A 20,508-nucleotide genomic window follows, 5' to 3' on the forward strand; every position below is an offset into this window, starting at 1 on the left:
TAACTTTGATTTCGATTTCAAGCGAAAGTAAACAAGCTAGTCCAAAATCAAAAGACACCTTAAGATTTACTCGTTTAAACACTGGAAATGCATGAAATCAAACCATAATGACGAAAGTAAAAAGACTAATCAGCTATGGACAGCAAACAAGCTAACTCTTTAGACCAGAAAAATGCCTAACACAGGTTCAGATCTAAGAGGCCAAAGCAAGACTAGTTCACTTTCGTTATGGGAAATTGTAAATGATGTAAGAAATAAAAAAGAACAAGTACAATTTCGTTATATAACAGAGGCGGAATGATGGCAAGTAAGGTTGGTTTCAGAACAGGTACAAGACTGGTAACTGGCTGCAAAATCTATAGTGAAAACAGGCAAGAAAAAGGGAGGAAACCCCAAATGCACAAGGCAAAATTGGGCCAACGCAGGTGCTGCACAGCCAGTCTGGCTCTCAGCGTAGGTAGCCCCTTCGGGACCTGTGTTGCAAAGCAGGTAGCCTATGTACTACCTGCTTTGGAAAACGAAAGTTGCGTTTTCTCAGTTTCTGGGTCACAATTTTCTCAAAAATTCACAGTTTTTGCTCAAATTAGAAGCTATCAGTCAAGCACACACTAAGGGATGACGAGGAAGATGAAAAGCTATCACTAAGAGCTTACAAGGATCCTTGTAGATCAGCTCTTCAAATCATGAACATGCTCAGAAATGAGCTAGAGTAGCTGCCCTCTACTTCGCTTTTGATATAGTCAAAAGCTTTTCGATTTGGTACTCTTTTGTTTAGGAAATGAATAGCAAAATACTACAAACAATCAAACAGATACGATCCCCAGCGGAGTCGCCAGTTTGTTGTAGGGAAAAGTATCCGATTCGGATGACCCTATCCCACTCTAAGGGTGATAGTACCTCAGCAACAACTGTAAAGAAAACTACTTAAGGTTTACTTCTTTACGAAAGCAAGAGAGAATGAAGAAATGCACTAACCGTCGCCTTGCGCTTAATGTCGAATCCAAACTCTTCTCTTTGCTGCTTGCTCCCAGCTCCTTGCTCTTTTCCTGGCCCAGCTACAATGAGATCCTGCAAACTAACAAAGAAGGAAACTACAAGAAGCATGCAATCATAACTGATTCAAGGATTAGCATAAATCAAATATACAATTATCACAATACATCATTGAAACAAGTGCATATAGAAGAACATCAATAACTTTTATTAATGGAAGAAGTAAAGTTCTGAGAGTGTTACAACCATTGAAGGCCCCAATCCAGCAACACCTCCCAGCAGAAAGAATTTCTCCTCTTCACCTCCTTCAAGCAATCACCCAATAGTTCTATAGTGAAACCAACAACATATCATTACTTTGCACAAAATTCCAGCCTCCTGAGCTCATAGGAGAGAGCTCAATATATAGATGAATTGAGAAAGGATGAGTCAGCTTGCAACTGATGTGTAGCTGCCTTGTGTCTTCTCTCTCTTCATTTGATCTTCAGTTCTTGAGTCCACTTGGAGAACCTTGCTTCCACTTGGAGAAACAGAGCCTCTGACTCATCACAAGGCGAAATCCCTGATCCAAGTGTCATTTTTGGAAGATTCCAGAGCAATGACTCAGTGTGCCACTTGTCCCATCTCGCTCAGCGCAGGTGGTCTTTGTTCTACCTGCTTTGCAATGCAGGTACACCATGGAGGAGTTGAGTTTCAACGCAGAAGCCTAGTGGAGCACCTGCTTTGATTTCAGGATTGCTTGTTTTTGAGTGTTTTCAGGTGGAGAACTGATCTGAGAGCTGTTGGTTAGCTGATCTTGTTCCTCTAGGGGTAGGAACATCATGTTTAGGGACTTTGGATCCCTTGGATTATTGACAATTCATGCCTGATGCCGCAAGGCACAAAATTGTCTATAACAGCTATTGACACAAGCTTTTTCAGATCCTCAAAAGCACGGTCACATTTATCTGTCCAAACAAAATCCTGTCAGTGCATATATAGGTGCAGCTATTTGAGAAAAATGTTCTATAAATCTTCTATAATTACCAGAAAATCCTAGAAAACTGCATACCTCTGTCTGTGTGGTAGGAGTAGGTATTAACAAGATTATTTGAATTTTGGCCAGATCTACCTGTATTCCAACCGCTGAGATCTATAAATCTCCTATAATTACCAGAAAATCCTATAAAACTACGTACCTCTATCTGTGTGGTAGGAGTAGGTATTAACAAGATTATTTGAATTTTGGCCAGATCTACCTGTATTCTAGCTGCTGAGATATAATGACCTAGGATGAGCGCTTCGTTCATCATCATATAGCACTTTTCATGGCTCAAGCAGAGCCTGGTGGCAATGCATCGCTGCAACACCTTTTCCAATGTGTCTAGTGCTGGCTCAAAATCATCTCCGCATGGTGTGAAATAATCCATATATACCTCGAGCCCTTCATTTATTAAATCTAAAAAGATGCTGAGGATGGCCCTCTAAAATGTGGCAAAGGCATTGCAGAGGCCAAAGGGTAGGACTTTGTAAGCAAATGTTCCGCAAGGATAGGTAAAAGTAGTTTTGTCCCGGTCTTCAAGGGCAATCTCAATCTAATTGTATCCACTAAAGCCATCGAAGAAAGAAAAGAATTTCTTTCCTACTAATGTGTCTAACACCTGATCAATGAATGGAAGGGGAAAGTGGTGTTTCTGGGTTTCTTTGTTTAATTCTCTGTAATCTACAAAAATCCTCCACTTTCCATTATTCTTTGGTACCACTACTGGCGGAGAGACCCACTTTCTATCGAAGATTGGATAAATAAAGTTTACCTCCAAAAGTTTTGTACTTTATCTTTCAAAATATCTTTCAGATGAGGGTTGAGTCTCTGTTGGGGTTGGTGAATGGGTCTAATATCCTTTTCTGTATAAATATGGTGCGTACACAGCTGGGGATCAATTCCCTTCATGTCCGGATAATCCCATGCAAAAGCTTCCTTATATTTTCTCAGTAGTTGGACCAACTTTTCTTCTTGTTCAGGAGTCAGGTTATTGTTAATGTTCAAGGTTTTTCCTGGCTCAATCTCTATAGTTTTGCTGTTTGAAACAAAGGTAGTGGGTATTATTTTATCATGAGTGTCTTTGAGAGGATCTTCTTCTAGTTCATTGTCAAATGGTGCCTCTATCATGTGACATTGTACATCGGATCTGGATTCGGATTGGTTAATGAATTTGTTAATAACATCATCCTCTATTTTATCTTTAAAATCGAAGGCATCTTCTATGGTTAATGGGGACCTAATGTTTTTTGTGACGTATGATACAGGTTGTTTGTTAGTTTTTATTATTGTTACACTTGGCTGTGCTGGAGGGTATAGAGCTAGATTCTTGATATTACTCCCTCTAGTTATAGTCATATTGCCTTGTCAGCAGATAATGTAAGTATTAGCGGTCAGAAGCCAAGGTCTACCTAAAATTAATGGGTGTCCATGGAGTCGGTTTTTGGGGTTGATTATTAGAAAGTTGGTAGGGTATTCCAAGGAATCTATAGATACCATTACATCTTGTAGTGTACCTTCTGGCCTAACTACTAATCAGTCAGCTAGTTCTAATAAGGTGGAGGTTGGTTCCATTGATGTAATGCCCAGTTTTTGACAAGTGGTGGTTGTTAAAATATTAATTGCAGCCCCTAAATCAACTAGGGCATTTGAAAAGGTTTGTCCATTGATTTGCACTGTCACTATAGGATACCCTGGGTCTTCATATTTGATAGGTTCTTCTCTTCCTGATAATAGATTAGATAGGGTGCCAACTACTTGGACTATTGGGTTAGTTGTTATTCTCCTCTTCGGCTTCCTTATACATAAATCTTTGATGGTTTTTGCATATATTGGGATATCTTGGATAGCTTGGAGGAGTGGGATTTTTATACACAAATTTCTTAGTTCTCCCAGAATATCAAAGTCAGGATGTTATATAGGGCGTGGTATGATTAATCGTTCTGGGAATGGGGGAGAAGACGTGGTTTCTTGATCGCGAGTTTGTTGTCTGACATCAAAGAATCTTGAAGGATTCGCCATATCTTTGATCTTTAGTTATCATTTTGTCCTCTTCCATTGATGCCATGTTTCCTCTTCCTTTTTCTGGACCATGCGCTCCGATCTTGATTTCCTCGTTTGGATACGGCTTCCTGTCAAAGGGACAGCAGTTGCTTCTGCTTTATCTTTTCCTTCGAAATATTGATTTTCCATTTTCTTCACTTTCTATGTAGAAAAAGACAATAATTAGTCATTTGCATCAATCACAAATCTCCTTAATTCTATCATAATTCTTTAACATATTACCATCTTAGAATGTAAAGAAGTTATGATTTAAAGGAAAAGATAAAGAAATAAATGGTAAATACATACCTCTTCCAATGCCCAACAGCTGTAATGATTTTTCAATGATTAATATATAAAAGCAGTTGTTGTTCCTTCACATCTACTGAAGTAATCCGGTGGTGTTCACTGGCAGCTAAGGGCTTGGCCCTAGTGGATTCACTTGGTGTTCCTGTATCATGCATTTCTGATTTTTGCAGTGTGAGGGTTTGATTGAACTTCTACTTTTTGCAATTATATCGCTGTGCTATTTCCTACTTTCCAGCCTTAACATAATCATTCTGCTTTGTGTAATCTATATTAGTGTTCTTGATTCAGTTTGTTGTTATCTCAGATTCAATTATTCAATTGCATATTTTGTTTAATATTATCAACTGCAAAGAACATTGACTATTGCTACCAAAGCTCTCAGATTGGGATCATTTACTGCTTATATTGGTTATTGATGATTGTATTTGATTTAAATTAAATCAGTTAAAGGAGGAATGAGTTATTACTATTGTATCCTTGACTGATGTCTGTTGTTACTTTGATGAATGTCTAATTTAGTTTCATTAGAGGATTGAGTTGTCTTTTAATTACTATTAGAGTTTACTTGGTGCATCCATTTACTCTTGTATTTGAAAGAACTGTACTGCAATTTAGAAGCATTACTCTTTGAGTTAAATAGCCGCCACATACTGTGTGCACTCTTGAAATAGAAAGACTTGCTCGGATTGCTAATCAATGTGAAGATAATCAGGAGATAAAAAGACCCCTTTTATACCTCAACATTTTGGTGCTGTTGCTAGGGAGAGTGTAGATATTTCTGAGGAGTAGTGTACATCTGATGATTGTCTGTTAGGAGAGAATTGGGTATTAAAAACGAAATGTAAGAACTTGCGTACAGAGCACGTAAAATGCCTACTCCCTGCCTGCTTTCTAGCAGAATTGTTAAGAACTTAGGGTAGAAGTAAATATTTGAATTATGTGTATGACTAATAAGAAAAAACCTGAAAATAATCCAAATCCACTACCCAAACTCGACAAAGCTAAGGGACTGGTGACCCTTGGCCGATTAACCTTCATAGGCGACATCATAAAGAAAGTCGAATCTCAGCCATCAGTATGTCATATGAAAGTTGCTTCCAGATAACCTACTGTCTCCCTTTGGCCACAGGCTCACCATCTATATCCTTTGCTAAGGTACACAACAAAACAAAAGAGACTAAGCAGAGTTTTCAAGAAATTGAAAATTCTCACCCAATTTCTTTGCAAGAAGGGAGTTCTAGTAATCTCCGTGAAGGAGGAGGAGAAATAGGGGAAGCAGAGGAACCAAGATCCCCTCAGGCAATAATTCAACCAGGAACTCTCAGCATCCCAAATAAAGGGAGTGTTTTTAAGTTCATCGAAGAAGAAGCAGGGGAAACAGAGGAGCCAAGATCCCCCCAAGGAGTAGTTTAGCAAGGAAAACGCATTGTCCCAGACTAGGGGAGTGTTATTAAGCTCATTCCCATCCCTTCTAGCCATCCTAGGAATAACTCTCTATAGATCCCAGAAGGGTATTGGGACATATTTGATAAAATGGCCAACAACCCACAAACACCTCAGACCTCCACATTGTACTATCCCATTGTTGACACAGTGGTCAACGCACCTATGAAAGTCATCCCTCTCCAAAATATTCTTACCTTTCATGGGCTGACATTTGAGGATCCAGATGCATTCTTGTTTGAGTTTGATGTATTGTGTTGAGGGTATGATTATACCACCAACCCCCAAAAACTAAAGCTATTTCCCTCCACATTGAAAGGAGAAACTTTGCGATGGTTTATGGGATTAGGTGCAAGCACAATAAATGATTGGGAACAAAAGAAAACCGCTTTCCTAAAAAAATATCATGACTATTGCATGTCTATGTAATTGAAAGATGAAATATTCTAGATGTTAGTAACGCCAAGTGAAACATTATAAGAATATGTGGAATGATTTCAATATAACCTTCAATAGTCTCCCTATGCAACTTTGCCTTTAGCTAATAATGTGCTGAAAACTACACTAATTAAAGGAGTGAAAGAACAATGGAATGAAACATTAAATATTATGGGTAAAGGTGATATATATCAGGAGAATTATGCTGACATCATTAATTTGTGTATCAGGTGTTCAAGAGGTAGCACGAGATTAAAGCCAACAGAATGAGACATGACCATGAGGGACAACAAAGTCTCTAGTGGAGGCATAACTTGTGCAAAAATTGGCAACCAATTAGAGGATTTCAAAATAGATATTTTGGGAACTCTAACAACACAATTGGACATTATGCAAGGAAAACAAAATCAAGTAGAAGTAGAACAAAACTTGGTTATATTCTGTCCTAGATGTAGAAAGAAGCATAGCCACAGAGAGTGCCTGTTGGAAATGGTCCAAACCTGTGCCATATGTACAAAAGATCACGCCACAGAAAGTTTCCCATCATTCCCAGTATTAAAAGCAGTTTACAAAGAAGCAGAAGAAGAAACATAACTTGCATACCTGATAAATCAGTGCTACCAGTGGCAAGCATGACAAACAGGTATGCCCACTGACCCAACCTCTTCTTTTCAGCCTCCTCAGTATAGTGCTCAACAATACCTAGGAACCATGTGGTAGAACCAACCATATTTTTCCAATTGGTCACAACAATCATTCCCTATTCCACCCTGGCCCAACTAATCAAATCAAAATAACAATTGTCCGAACTCCACTTACTTCCCACCGTTTTCGCAAAATAATGTATATCAATCCCAATGCCCACCCTCAACTTCACAGAACCAGAACTAGAAGTCAACCTGGAAGAGACCTACAAATCAGCCAGCAGGAACAATTTCCCTACCTCAACCCACACTGCCAGCACCCTACACATTGCAACAAAATCCTTAGAGCAACCTACGACCATAGCTCCTAGCCCAACCCAACCTGAACCCCAAAAACAGACATGTTCAATCTATGAAAATTATTGAAGGACCATAGTCAAAAACTGAGTTAAGGGAGTGCAATGACCTTCAATTAAGATCTGGGCGGATAATAGAAACAGAGAGGGAATAGAAATGTACAAATTTAAGATCTGTTACTTGTAGAACAAGCACCACTAGAAGAGAACATGGTTAGACAAAAAACTCATGATCAAGCAACCACCTCTTCTCCACCATTCCCAGAAATATTAATCATACCTTTCCCAATTGAACATCCTGATTTTGATCTTCTAGGAGAATTGAAAATTTTTGTATAAAAATACCACTCCTCCAGGCTATTCAAGACATCCCAATTTATGCAAAAACTATTAAAGAATTATGTATGAAAAAGCCAAAGAGGAAAATAAAATAAATCCAACTATCCAGGTAGTCAGTACCTTATCTATTTACTATCAGGAAGAGAAACACCTGTAAAATATGAGACCCCAGAAATCCTATAGTCATCGTGCAAATAAATGGATGCTCCTTTTCCAATGCCTTAGTCAATTTAGGAGTAGCAATCAATATTCTTACAACCACAACTTGTCAAAAGCTTGGCATTACATCCTTGGACCCAACCACGACCTTGTTGAAATTGGCTAACCAATCAGTAGTCAAACTAGAAGGCACATTATAGGACGTAATGGTGTCTGTAGACTCTTGGGAATACCTTGCAAACTTCCTGATCATCAATCCTAGAAAATGACCTGATGGACATCCCTTAATTCTAGGTAGACCTTGGCTAGTAACTGCGGATGCTTACATAAGCTATTGAATAGGAAGCATGACTATAGCAAGAGGAAGCAATGTAAAGAATTTAGCCTTATGTATTCCAGCTCAGTCAAGTTTAACAATAATCAAAACCAGAAAAAAATAAACTTGTATCATATCTAACTGAAAACATTAGATCACCCCTAACCATAGAATATGCTCTCGAATTTAGGGATCAAATAGAAGATGACATCACTAACACCTACATTAACAAACCAGAAGCTGGATCGCATCTAAAATTTCACATGATCGAAGCAACATTTGATAGTGAAGTAGAAGAAGATCGCCTAAGAGATATTAACGAACAATCAACACCAACCAGCTTTGTTTATAACAACAAAACCATAGAAATTGAGCCGGGAAAAACTTTGAATATTAACAAAAACTTGACTGCTGACCAAGAACAGAAACGTGTTCAACTCCTGAGAAAATATAAAGAGGCCTTTGCATGGAATTACCTGGATATGAAAGGGATTGATCCCCAATTATGCGTGCACCAAATTTATATAGAGAAGGATACCAGGTCCATTCAATAATCTCAACGGAGATTAAATCCTCATCTTAAAGATATTGTTAAAGTTGAACTAAAAAAATTGCTAGATGTAAACTTTATCTACCCAATATCTGATAGCAAATGGGTTTCTCCCTTAGTAGTGGTGCCGAAAAAGAATGGAAAGTGGCGGATATGTGTTGATTATATAGAACTTAATAAAGCAACCCAGAAACACCATTTCCCCCTTCCATTCATTGACCAGGTCTTGGATACATTGGTAAGAAAAAATTTCTTTTCTTTCCTAGATGGCTTCAACGGATAGAATCAGATTCAGAATGCTCCTGAAGATCAGGATAAGACTACCTTTACCTGCCCTTGGGGAACATTTGTTTACGGGGTCCTCGCTTTTGGGTTGTGTAATGCACTGCCACATTTCAGAGGGCTATACTCAGCATTTTTTTCAGATTTGATAAATGAAGGGCTCGAAGTGTATATGGATGACTTCACACCTTATGGAGATGACTTCGAGCTAGCATTACAAACATTAGAAAAAGTGTTGCAAAGATGCATTGCCTCCAGGCTCTGTTTAAGCCATGAAAAATGTCATATGATGATGACCGAGGGACTCATCGTGGGTAATTATATCTCAGTAGCTGGAATACAGGTAGATCCGACTAAAATTCAAATAATTCTTTTAATACCTACCCCTTCCACACAAATAGAGGTATGCAGTTTTTGGGATATTCTCGTTATTATAGAAGGTTTATAAAGAATTTTTCTCAGATTGCTGCACCATTATATGCACTAACAAGAAATATTGATTTCATTTGGACAGATAAATGTGACAGTGCTTTTGAATATTTAAAATGGCTTGTATCAATAGCCCCAATATTAAGGGGCCCAAACTGGGATTTTCCATTCTAGATTTCATCCGACGCTTCAGACATAGCCATCAGAGCAGTTCTCGGTCACGAGGAAGATAAAAAGCCATATGACATAATTTGTATATCTCGGCTCACAGAGATCAGCCAAATTTAAATCCGATATGCATAATTTCTATATCCAGGCATGGAAGGATCTCGTGCACAAGTGGATGAGGCTTCCATTCATTGCAGTGGATGATGTGATCTTTGCGATGCTCAATTCTTGACCTCAGGAGTGGCATGCTCCTGATTTAACAGAGTTGGGCAAAGAGGCCACACAAAGGAAGAAAGTAGAAGCCAAGATCTGCATCGCAAAGCTGGCATAGAAGTGGAAGAATGAAAAAGCCGCTGCAAAGGTAAGGGCGTAGCACGAAGCAAAATTGGTGGTCACCGCGCAAAAGAAGGTTGAGGAAGCAGCAACTATGCAGGAAAAGGAGACCACCACTATGCCCACAGAAGAGCCCAAGGAGGGCCAAGAAATGTCCACGGAGCAGGACATAGAGGAAGAGGATAAGACAGAGGAACGCATGGAACCCGGTTCTCCATCAACCTAACTTAAGCAGTCGCATGTCCCTGAGAAGCCAACCCTAAGGAAGAAGGTGAACGAAGCAAAGACCTTAGTGGATCTGATCATGCTCACTGGGGGTGACCTTTTTGACATTGGCGAAACAGTTCGCGATGTCACTAAGGACACCTTCGAAGAATTGATGACAGAGTCTAGACAACTACGTTGGGGGCGATCATAGCACATTTGCAGGAGTTATAGGTGTGACCCCCACAAGCAGGAATAATGGCACCGTACGTCATGCAAGGAACATGAGAAGCAGAACAGATTCTACGCGCCCACACAACGAACACTTTTCTGTTACGTGAAGGCATGGTATCAATAGTAGTCGACAGTGATAGGGTTGCGGTAAGCAGAATGAAGGCTTTGGGGTTGAACTTGGCAGCCCTGTCGAGAGAAACCCTGTATCAGCTCTAGGATGGGGTTACAACGGAGTTACGTGCCAGGGAGGGGCGCACACTCTAGGTCTTGAGCGAGTAGAAGATAAATACGGAACAGCTCAGCCTACAGCATGACGACCTAGTCGAACAGACCCATGGATTGGAACTAGCCGTTGAGTAGGCCTGTAGCAGCATCCCAGAGTTGGTTGTTCCGGCAGTGCTACCAACAGTAGAGTAGATTCATCGACTGGTGGCTAGATTCTGCGAGGCCAAGGAGGAAACGATGAAGCTTCAATTGGAGTTAAACCTACAGATCGTTGAGCTACAATTAAGGGCACAACCCTCCACACCCCTAGAAGTCAGAGAGCAGTGTGCCCGCGCTATTCAAACATGTTTGGAAGAAATTGAGCGTGCAGTAAAGGATTGCACAGCCATGTTGGATCAGTCACTCTTCACGCTCACCTCAGTATAGGAGGATCCAACTATTCAGTAGCTAGAGACATAAGCGTGTGAGTTACATCAAGAGTATGACAGTATCTGAGGGACTACACAGACGGTCATCTTTACTCAGCAAATGCCTAATATGAAAGAGGCAAGAGCATTTAAGGAACAGGTGGACGTCGTGCCTAAAAAAGAAGCATTGATTAAGGCACGCCTACAGCCTTGGATCGATGAGGCGTTCACAGTGACCGCCAAGATCGAGGGAAAGCTGGTACACATCCAGGGAATCTCTACACTGAGGTAGTGATATGACTGTGCTAATGAAGTTTCAGAGGAACGTATGTAGAAGATACGACAAACGGTGGAACAGTGCACCACGGACTAATGACAAGCACATAACTTACTTGATACACTCTGCGCAAAGATCACTGCACCCACCGAGTGACTCAAGGGTGAGCCACAACATTTGTGTTGGTGGCCTATTTTGCATCGGATACCCCACACAATAGTTTTGGGCTTAAAGCCCGAGTTTTGGGTCAAGTTGTATTTTAAAGACTCCGCAAAGTGCACGAAGTACGAAGTGTACAGAAAAGTCAAAGGGTTGTCCGCCTTTGAGTGTGTAAAGTAATACGTTGTAATGTTGGCGTACCCATGGTCCATGGACCATGGGATTGTATAAATAGAGCGACACTCTAAGTTGTAAAGCATTTTTAGACAAAAGAGAAGGATGAATATGAATAATGTATAGGAACCAGCACTGAGTCTATAAGTCTGAGTCTTGGGTCGTGGTAGTAGATGGAGGCTCTGCAGATGAGTGCACAGAGGCCTAGTAGAGTCTGTAGCTGTGTGCATGGACCCCTGCAGCTGAGTGCACAGGGTAAGAGTTGGGATTGTATCTGAGAGACATAATAATAAATATAAGTTGATTCCGAATTATTTGGTATCTGTGTTACTATTATCTTATGCATATCTTTACAGTTTTATATGTGCACGCACTGGTTATGAATGTCGAAATATAAATAAGAATATTGGGCCTACATAATTAAACTAAGAACTATAAGAATAGTAAGAATAAATCATCGAGAGAATACCTCCTTCGCACTCTTCACATAGCTGCACGAAGACAGTTGCACAGGGTGCGAAGTATAGACAACTGCGTGGAAGCCTCGCAAGCGTGTAGGTTCAGGCCGCAGACTTTCTAAAACTTCATCAAGACATCCCTAGGGTGCAGAAACCTGGTTCCATCACCCTCTCATACTACCTTGGGTGATACCTCAGTTCGCGCACCGTGAACTATTGCCAAAAGGGCCGGTAGTTTCGAGATTTGTTCGGCTAACTCACCTCTAAAATCTGGGTCAGGCCCCAACAAGCCAACAATGGTAGTAGGTCGAGGAAGAGCCACTGAAGGGAAAGTGGAGGTATTATGAGAGGGAATCCTCCATTGAGCACCCTAGAGGGAATCACTATTACTTGGGTGCACCACTTTGGTAGGCCTTCTAGTACTACTACCAAGAGGCATCATTACCATTATCACCATCATCATGATCATCATAGTAAGAGAGGTGAATATCACATTCGCAAGGAACTAAATAATGCCAAAACACCCAAATTTAATGGGGAAATAAAGAAATCAGAAGATGTAGAAGCATGGTTTCTTGGTATTGAAAAGTTCTTTAGGATTCATGATTACTCTAAAAACATGAACTTAATGGTAGGCACCTACAGTCTTAAAGGAAAAGAAAAAATATGGTGGAAAATATGAAGAATGTCAGTGGTATAACTAAAGAGAGGAAGACATGGGTTGAATTTTAGGGTCTCTTTAGATACAAATACTTCTCATACAACTATTATGATAGCAAGGCGAAAGCGTTTTATGATGTGAGGTTGGAAATTTGCAAAAGATGGAAAAATTGCAATGATTCATTAGTAGGATTCCTTTATCATTTAGAGACCGAATTGATATGCATGAGTGTAAAAATTTAAAATAATTCATTAAGAAATTGAACCATTGTTATGAGCAAGAAAAATCAAGGCTAGAATCCAAGGGTGAGTGGAAAGCAAAGAGTAGTGGAAAGGATAAAAGGAAGTGGCTTAAGAGGTTGAATATAAGGAAGGAAACACAACCAGAACTAATTCAAGTTGAGTTCAACAAAAATTTAGTTTAATTGAGAAGGTTCATGCACATTAGCCTAAAAAATAGAAACACAAACATGAGGCCAAATATCCTTTGTGTTGCAGCTGGACATGCGAATGATACCACCAGAAATTATACATCCTACAGTAGAGAATTGTATGTCCAAATATTTATAGTGCACAAGAGGTTCACACCATGGGAGACATGGCACATCGTTTGCCCATGGTTTATGCAGCAATGGATAATTGTCAAGTAGACTACCAAGCATCCATTATTGAGATGGAAGATAAGCTATGTAATCAAGTTATTTATATTTTTATTGATCCTAGTTCTAACTATGCTTACATTAGCGCAAATCTTGAAGAGAAATGTTAGTTTACCAAGGAAACACATGAAGAACCATGGCTGGTTTAGTTAGCAATAAGGATCAAGAGAAGAGTAAGCCACTAGATGAAATCATGTGCTTTTGAGCTTCAAGGCATACCAATGATATCAAACCTATAATGTGTTTCTATTGGCATAGTACAATATTTCTTTAGGTATGGATTGGTTGTATAAGCATCATACCATTGTTGAATTTTATTAAGAGGCAATTGAGTGATTAGATGAAATTGGAGATAGAATAATATTGTAGGGAAGTAGAAGCCTACTATAATAAGGAAAATTGCATCCATGCAAGCCAGGTGAGATCCTTTTTCTAATTTGTTTCTCTATTTTTTAGTTCATGTCTGTAAAATAATTTTGAAGACTAATAAAGCGGCCACAATAGAAGCTAAGGACCTAGAGAGGTAGCCAAGAATTATGGTGAAATCCATTATCAAATTGTCGTTGTGTTGACGAATATGTTTATGTTTCAATTTGATTATGTGTTTATGTTATTTGCAATCTTTTCAATCCATTGCACTAAGTAACATAATCAAAGTTCGCATAAAGTCTATAATACCTTTTTCATTAAAGGATCACCCTTCTTAACCTCTTCTGATGCCTTAGTCTGAGACTCTACTCAATAGTCAAATGGGAAATCCTTTCAAATTGTTCAACCTCTTTCACAATGCCCCAAGCCTTGCATATATAGCATGTAGGGTTAGGGTTGCCAAGTCCTTCGTGAGTTCCCTTAGGAAAAAGCAATGATGTTTCCATGCTTTAGTGATCTTTCCCATTTGCATACTCCATTAGGAATTAGTAATTCCCCCAAACAGGTTGAGTTCTAATGTTTCCCTTCTTTTATGAGCTGACATAGAAGAGAATCTAGGGATATTTTCTTAGTCAAGTCGCTCCTTTGACCCATAGAAACTGATGTAGGGTCACTAACGCTATTCCTGAGGTAGCAAGTATATTTATCCTAGGCACTAACGCTATTCCTAAGGCAGAAATAGTAAAAGCACTCAAAGTTGAACTACTTTTTGTTATGTATGTGATAAGGATATGAGAATTATTCTATTTCCATTAGAAGAATTCATTCGATGGGATATTGGTTATCCCTAATAAGAGGAAGAAGCTTAAAATTGTAGAGTTGATAAATTCTTTTGTAGGTGTAAGAGTTGTACATAAATGATCATGACGACCAAAATAATTAATGTTAGTCAGGATACAGATTAAGTTCATTGATATTGCTAGATTAAAAAGAGTGAAATCTGGGGGCTATGTTTAGAGTAGTCTTTTGGATGGAACATAAGAATAATTTGTCATGTGAATAGAAATGTGAAGGAAAGGTAAGAATATGTGTTTTAGCATGCCAAAGGTAGTTGCACCATTTAAACATTGGTTAAAATAGTGTGTATGCATAAGAGTACAAAGGGGATGGATCCCCTAGATCCTTAACAAAGGAAATTTTGGCTCATAATCACATTAAAAAAAAATATAAACAATATCCATAAATTTGAGTGCAAATATTAATATTTTGATCTTTTTAGTGAAGCTGTAAAATTTCCCTTGTTGATTTGAATGTGGGCTTGCATGAAAAGGATGGATTATCCCCCTAGATTTGGAGGAAAATGTCATGATGAGGAGAGAAATTGTGATTCCAAAAAATGAGCAAACTGAGTAGCAAAAAGAAAGATTCCCAACTTCTCCCAAATATCTTTCAAAATAGTTGCATTTATAGGGGAAAGGTATGTCAAATTATTGTTGATAGTAGTAGTAGTTGGAATATGGTTTCCATAGAGATGGTAGACAAAGTTAACCTACATAGTGATAAACATACCCATGCATACCTAATTGTATGGTTTAAAAAGGTAAATGAAGAGAGTGTTGAAAAAACGTGTTTGATCAAGTTTTCTATAGGAAAGGCTGCGTAAAAAGATGAAATATGGTGTGATTTGATTCCAATGGATGCATGAGACATGTTATTGGGGAGGCCATGGAGTTATGATAAAAAATTGATGCATGATGGCGAGTAGAATACATTAAATTTTGGAAGGATGGATTTAAAGGCATCTTACCACCCCTTTAGGATGAAGGGAAACCTCAAAATATGTTATCTAATTTAGAAAACTTGTTAAGTGAAGGTAACAAGATTCTTCTATACGTCAATGATGGAAAGAAAAGAATAAAAAGACATACCAATACCTACTAAAGCTGCAAAGGTAACATAAGAATATGCTAATGTTATACCAAATGAGTTACCTAATGGTCCTCCACCAAAGTAGAATATTCAACATCATTTTAACCTAAACCCAGTAGCATCTCTACCTAATCAAGGAATATATACAATGATCCCTACACAACATGTAGAGCTCAAAAAACAAGTGACATTAATATTGCTCATTTGCCTCGTAAATATATGTTAATATATTTTGGCTAAAATTCTTTACATAATTCTCATGAAAGAAAAGGGTAAACCATTTGTTTTTAATTATTACCATATATCACATGATATATGTTAACTAAAAAATATTAAATCATGATTTGGGGGAATTTAATTCATCATTGTTGTGTTATGAAGCACCATGTAAATCATGGGATTCAAGGATGAAATTCATGGTGGATCAAACCAACAAGAAAAAAATAAAAAATATATTTAAAAAAAATCACATTATATATATATATATAGTAAAAAATATGATGCTAGGTTAACCCGATATTGCAATATAAATCAAAGGAGAATACCAGAACCTACTTCTATTATCAATTTGCGGAAGATTAAAGATCGAGCTGAACAATATAACTAAAAGAAGAAGAATGAATGGAACAATACACATGAAAATACTTTGCGGAAAGCCTCAGCTTAAAACCCCACACTATTGTATTATCATACATGGTGGAAATACATAGGAATTATACAAAGCCTTAGCTCTCACAGCTAGCTAGCTCTCAATACAATCCTCATAGATTCTCACAGGAAATCTTGGCTTCTCTCTAGCCTTCCTCTCTGCCCTCCAAGCTCCTATTTCCTTGCGTTGTTCCTTGTGGATGATTCTCCTGTTACCAAGTGGAAAATTTCTTTCCAAAACTGCACAACCCTCATGAATTAAATCCTTGATTGCATGCATGAGTTTTCTCCATGAGAAAACACATGCAACTGATAGTACACTGTCCTTGACATTGATCTCATCTGGGTATTTCTCAGAATAGACATGCATGAGTTTCTGATGAGGGAATCTTTAGTTAACTGGAGTAGCACTAGTTGAGTGCATTAATGCATCAACTAACTATTAACCCACTATTAGTTCCTCAAATAGTTTAGAACTAATTTAACTAGACTTAACTCAGTAAACTAAGTTAACTAATTACAACTTAAATATAACTCGATATTATCTCCTTAATTTAAGGGATAAATCTTGCATGACTTCAAAAATATTTGTAACTTTAATTTCTCCAACTAATTAATTTAAAATAAATTAATTGATCATTTCCAAGTAGCTGTTAAGACTAAATTCGATTTTAATTCACAATTTAATTCAAGGACAAATTAAATTGGAATATTCTTGTTTCCATATTTCAACATATATTTTAAATTATATATTTCTAATGGATAAATAAAGACATTTGAACCTCATTACAATAAAAAATTTAACTATAAAATATAAATAATCTTCGAAAATACTATTTAATTTATTTTTTATTAATAATAAATATTAAATTATTATTTTAAGAATATTTTTAGTATTATAATTGTTGGACACCTAATACTCTAAGGGTTGGTGTGGAAGTTGAACAGCCAAAAGGAGTCCAATGGACCACTTGAAATATCAAACCAAGGGTCACTCCTATGTATTATAAATATGTATCATTGTGAATAAGAAATATAATCTCATGTTTATCTTTCCTATTTTGTCTCTGCCATGTTTGTGTTTAACATGGAATTAGAGCGGGCATTATCTTGCCCTGCTCTAATTTGAGCCACTCGTTATGGCCTCTCCGTATATGTAAGTTTTGGATTCCTGCATGTAGAAATTCCATTATTGTGTGCATGCCTATTTCATGTTGAGCATTGTTCGACCGACCTCTCTCAATGATATTTGTGTTGGCTTCTCTATTCTTTGTCTCAAATAGCAAAACCCGGACCCGCACTCCTACCTCCCTGAACTATGCACTTGAGCGCTCTGCTATCCTTTTGTTATGAGCAGACGTTAACAAATTATGTGAGCAACGAATAAACTTTCTCTCATAAACTTGTTCATATTCTCCTTTCTCTATGTCTTGCATTAAATTCTGTGAAAAAATAGGTACACATGAAGCGAACCCATGATGTCGTTTGAAGCATTGGGTCTCTCTCCAAGCTTTGAAGCTTTATATAAAGTTATTGAATGCCATGAATCTAGTTAGTATGTCATATCTTTGACAACATTGAAGATTTAAACACTGGTCAAAACTCTCGGTGCATCATTCAGTCGTTGCTATAAAGTTGCGTGCTATTAATTAAATATCTGCATTAAAATCTAGTATTATGTGTGATATGTACATGTTGGTTTATGTTAACTGTATTGGAAACCACTCTACCAATTTCATTAGTACGCATCTCTTAACACTCATTACCTCCGATATTTGCACCATTCTCAGCGGACACCATCTCTCTGTCATTCGCTCAACCTACTAAACTTGTTATTTTGGTTTAAGAATTGTCATATTGCATTACCCTAGAACTTAGATTCATGCTAGGATTCATATTCATTTTTCCAGCAAACGAAGACGTGGTCCATGTATCATTTGCACAGGGATATATCCAAGAGTGTTTTATTTCATACAATGATCTGGGTAGAGAGTTGTGGGAATTCACCTTGGGAACAACATCCATAATCTCTCTAATATAATTCTATTTGCCTACATCTTCTCTACCAACCAAAACTTTTTCGTATTCATCTTCCTCATCCTCGTGATCAAGAGTCGAGTCCATTCAATGCCTACAGTGGGCTTACACTAATGGGAGAAATAGCTGTGAGTCAATCTAGAGATGATGTTCGACTTACCCATGCTGGAGTCCCCTATGAACATCACTTTGAATAAATAATCATACTCTTCATTGTGCCTCCCTTCGTTAATTCTCTATTGTGAAGCCAACTTGTGAGGTCGTCTCTAGAAATGTGTTGAAATTGTCCTAGCTTAAATGTTGGCCTAAACCATGAGCCTTGGTTGGAACTTGGAAATTAGTGTGTTGAATGAAACCCTACGCATGATGGTTCCGTAGGAATGATGTGTTGAATGGTGCGTAACAATTCAAATTGCTGTCCTTGGAAGTCAATTTGTATGCCTATCTTTTGGTCTAAGTTTTCTTTATTTTTTGGAGTCGCTCTCTATTCTCTACAGGAAATCCTGTGATTTAAAGAGGGTGGTACCTGGGAAGACTCGTAGGACGCAGAAGCTCAGGAGCCCCAATTCACGGTTGGTCTACTTCTAAAGATTATGCATTATAGAATGAGTTCTATTTTCAGACTCTATAACTGAGCTCGCCTTTAGAATCCTATGATTGTCGGGAAAATGGCCAAAATTTTCTTCTCAGCAGTTGTAGTGATAAATGTTGGGGAGTATCTTGTTTCCAATTCTCTAAAACTCAAATTGTGTCTTCAGAATTTCTTGTCCCGTTAGCATTATTTCTGAAAGTGTGAATCTACACTCTCCAAATCTAGTTTTCATTGGAGGCCAAACTTCCTCATACTTGGCTACTAGAAATAATACTACATGAGCCCATTACATCTACTCTTTCAGTCGGAGATAACTTTGATGAGATAATGAGATTGCGTGCTAGAGCTCAGTATATTAGAGATTCTATTACTCAGATTCTCAATGTCAACTTTGGTGTGTGTCAGATCTGTGCATACTTATAAGGATAATTTCATTTGTGAACCTTGAATGAAAAGATGTTTTGTACGTAGGCTCTAGAGCTATCAGACAACTTTCATTTGCAAAGAATGTACAAGATTGGGTCTTCTTTTGCACAATGTGAGTAATTTGAGAAGTAAGTGCATTGAAGCAGCGAGTCATTTGCTACATTGAAATTAGTACTAGGCTGTCTACTACAGTGGCTTGGTGATATTGGTATCATGCTACTCATCTAATAGTTGCATATATTTATCATTTTATAGGTCAATTTGTGGTTGAAGATAACATCATTTATCTGATTATATTGGTTTGAAATGGATCAAATGGATGATGTATTGAAACTACTGAATGATTTAATACATTCCACTATTGATGAGATGGCAAAAATAATAATAAAAAACCTCTCTTTCCAATATTAAAATTTGTCTCCAAAATGTACACGAGAATATTGAGTTTTTGCAGTTGGAGTCTCAACTTCAGCAAGAAGAATTACAACGTTGGAGTCATCATTCTGAACTTGTTTCTGTTCAGAAGATTGAAACAAGCTCCCATGAACAACAGGACAATAATGTTACATTTGATTAAGATCCAATGCCTAATAAAGTAGCAGAATTGCCTACAAACGCAAAAAATCAGCCAACCATTCCCAAGCCAATCATCAGAACTTGGGAAGAGCTTGTCTACAACAAGCATAGAACAAGTATTGGAAATGATAAGGAGGTTTCTTTTCATATTCCATATTACTCAAAGGCCATTCAGTTTTAGAGTGCTAGATTCCTTCATGATATTTCACCTTCAGTTGTTCCAGATTTTTCCCCTCTTCCACAGCAATATATTGTGAGATGCCAACACTGTGACCGAGTTGGCCATCTAAAAGATCACTGTTTTTATCTTCATCCATGTAAGCACTGTCATAAAGCCATACATTCTTCAAACAGATGCTTAAGAAACAAGCCTACTCCAAGAACAAGATTCATCTTGGATGGATCGCTTCTTGGCAATGGGCATCAAACGCCAAGAAGATATTTTAGTCATATGTCCGCACTTGTTATAGAGTATTGAACAGTCTTGTAGTTGAGGTTTCTCCATCATCTCACCTTGTATCTGATGGGGGCGGAAATGATGGTCATCTACAAGCTTCAAAGTCACATAAAGCGAGCTTGAGGCACAACCTGCCATACCAGATTCAGAGTTGTAGCCGGATACAAAGATGGGCCCCTAATCATGCCTTTAGTTGG

The sequence above is a fragment of the Pinus tabuliformis genome, chromosome 3_2, assembly GCF_031772625.1.
Source record: "Pinus tabuliformis cultivar Carrire ecotype Pingquan chromosome 3_2, CPIR1, whole genome shotgun sequence".
In the NCBI taxonomy this organism is placed as follows: Eukaryota; Viridiplantae; Streptophyta; class Pinopsida; order Pinales; family Pinaceae; genus Pinus; species Pinus tabuliformis.